General features: G+C 43.1%; 1 long non-coding RNA gene across 1 annotated transcript; it reads left to right on the top strand.

Annotated features, from left to right (window-relative positions):
* Window positions 1–178: 178 nt before the first annotated feature.
* LOC107184074 lies at window positions 179–1,391 on the top strand. Its single transcript, XR_001514899.1, has 2 exons — window positions 179–1,049; window positions 1,290–1,391. It is a non-coding gene; the product is annotated as an uncharacterized LOC107184074 (long non-coding RNA).
* The last annotated feature ends 1,505 nt before the right edge of the window (window positions 1,392–2,896 follow it).

Here is a 2,896-nt window from a genome sequence, read left to right as displayed (position 1 = left end):
TGGGTTGAGTTTATTCAAATGAAAACATCCTGTTAGTTCCGTTGAGCTTCGGGTCTTTCTAGCGAGGGTTCATTCCCAGATGAGGACAGCCAAGGTCATTATGATCGCAGAAGCCGCTCGGTGCAAAAGGCGGGGGTGGGAGAGGAGTGCTTGGGCGGGGAGGGGGGAGCGGGGGGATGAACTAGGTCTGTAATTCGAGTTTATTAATTAAACGTGCTTTTTAAAAGTCCCGCTTAAAACCGACAAGGCATGGTTTCAATGGGGGCGTGAGGAGGGGGTGAAGAGTTGAGGGAATTCTATTCACTGTCCTACAAAAAAGTCCCATATTTTCTGAAATCCTTCCAGTCAGGTAATCCTCTTTTAAAATGCAAATTTTTCCTCCAAGACACCAGAGGTACGGTGCCTGTCGGTCACATCTTTCTCTTACTGGGTTGATTTAAATAACACTAGTTTCCTTGCGGGATTCTGATTGAAAGGAGGTTTCTGGAAGCCTCGGCACTGATATGGTAAAACAGGCCTTAGGAGGGACAGAGGGGTGAGGAAACAAAATTTTCACCTGTTGTAGCCAACCTTTCTTGCATAGCTCTAATCCTAAGAACAACTTTATAAGCTAGAAATTAACTATTTCATGCTCAGTTTACCCCTCCAGCAGCTGAGGCCTAAGAGAAAAGTAGCTGCAGGTGGCAGGGCTGGGCCTCTTCTGGCCTGAAGTTCTTCAGAGACCCTTCTAGGTCCTCTGCCGGGTCCCTGGTCCGCCGAGGTCCTTTGCGGACTAGTGGGTGGGAGAGCTGGTCTGGGGAGAATGGGAAGGGGGGCCGGGGCTCGAGAGTCATGCTAGCCCCGGCGGAAAGGAGGCCCACAACCTGCTCTCCCGCCCTCAGTTCCCCACACATCCGGCTTGTAAACTGGACTATGGCCCCAGCCGATTCACAGCAACTCCAGCGGGCAGGCCTTGCACTGGCAGCCCATTTTACAGATTCTGCGACATTAAAGGCTCTTCCTAGGGAGAGGAAGCGGAGTTTACCAATCCAAAATGTGACCTTTTCTAGGTATTATTTTATTTTATTTTTTAAATATATTTTATTGATTTTTTACAGAGAAGAAAGGAGAGAGATAGAGAGTTAGAAACATCAATGAGAGAGAAACATCGACCAGCTGCCTCCTGCACACTCCCCACTGGGGATGTGCCCGCAACCCAGGTACATGCCCTTGACGGGAATCGAACCTGGGACCCTTCAGTCCGCAGTCCGACGCTCTATCCACTGAGCCAAACCGGTTTCGGCATCTAGGTATTATTTTAAGCTGAAAAACCTTCAACCTGTCTTGCACCCATAGTCTATTGGAACATTCATATGTACATATGTAATAAATTTGCTCATTTTCTCCCGTTAGTTTGTCTCATGTTAATGTGATCATTGTGAAGTATGGTAGCAACCATCTCAGGTAGAAACTAGTTTAACTCTAACCCTGCTGTTTGGCTTAACAATAGAAAAGTTATTTTGATTTTCTGAATTGTATACATCATCCCATTCGATTGAATGACTATCCCATTGATTGTTTTCTTACTGGTTTTAGAAAGCACATCTTCTGTACCTGGGAAACAGGACAGCACAATTATCCTAAACTGTTTTAGTGGCCACAGATAATGCGTTCCAGTTGACTCAGTGGTCCCAAGACCAGGACAGCGCAATTACTCTAAATTACCTCGATGGCTCTAGATAATGAGTTCCTGGCAACTCGGTGGTCTCAAGACCCAAGGGCTCTAGATAAGGTGTTTCTGTCAATTCAGTGACCCTGTGACCCAAAACTATAATTAACATGCTTAATTCTGCTTCTGTAAACTGCTTTTTTGCAAACCAGGTTCCTCATTCCAAACCTTGAGATGTAATCAATACCTTTGTGATCTTTGCCTATATAAGTCTGGTTTTGCCACCATCTTATCACTATGAGATTTGGGGAATGGCCCCTCATAGTCCCGGATTGCAATAAATGTGACTCTTTAATTCGACTTCTTGAGGCGTCCTTCTGTGATTCGCGGGGTACATGACAACAATTAGCCCAGTCTAGAAGAACTTAGAAGGATAGAAGGAAAAGTACTTTTTCTCCCCCACACCAGCCACACAGCTACTGAATAATTAGAAACCAGGAATTCTAATCCCACATTGGTTTGCACAGCCTAAGCTGATCCCTGTGTATGCCATGCACATAACCTAGTACAAGGGGATAAGATGGTTTACTTTTGTAGATTTGGTTTTCATTATTTTATTAAGTAATTCTTATTAAATACTTGAATTTAAGAGTAATGCATAGGTGCCCTGACTGATCTGGCTCAGTGGATAGAACGTTGGCCTATGGACTGAAGGGTCCAGGGTTCGATTCCAGTCAAGAGCACATGCCCAGGTTGCAGGCTCCATCCCCAGTGGGGGGCGTGCAGGAGGCAGCCAATCCATAATCCCCTCTCATCATTGATGTTTCTCTCTCTCCCTTTCCATTCCTCTCAGAAGTCAATAAAAAAATACTTGTTTTTAAAAAGGCATAATTGATAATGAAGTCGAAGCACTGCTTTTAAACAACATAAAGAAAGAACTGGCATTCTAAAAGCAGCATAATCATCATATTTCTATATTTTTCTGATAGTATTCTTAATTTTAAATATTACAAATTTAAAATTTGGTTCATGAAATTAATACTTGTAAAAATTCAAAATGTCACATTAAACTAGTAGACATGTTTAATATTTAAAATTCAGGGAAGGAGTGGGATAAATAAATGTATGCAACCAAGTTCAGTTTTGAAAGGACTTACTGTCAAACACAGAATAGAATTTATATGTGGGCTCAATTATCATAAATGTTCCAGTGACACAAAAGGCTAATGGTTTAGATTCATAGGCTAG

The sequence above is a fragment of the Myotis davidii genome, unplaced genomic scaffold (genome assembly GCF_000327345.1).
Source record: "Myotis davidii unplaced genomic scaffold, ASM32734v1 scaffold523, whole genome shotgun sequence".
NCBI lineage: Eukaryota > Metazoa > Chordata > Mammalia > Chiroptera > Vespertilionidae > Myotis > Myotis davidii.
Note: the sequence above shows the minus strand (reverse complement) of the source record. Positions and strands in the feature narration are given on the sequence as shown.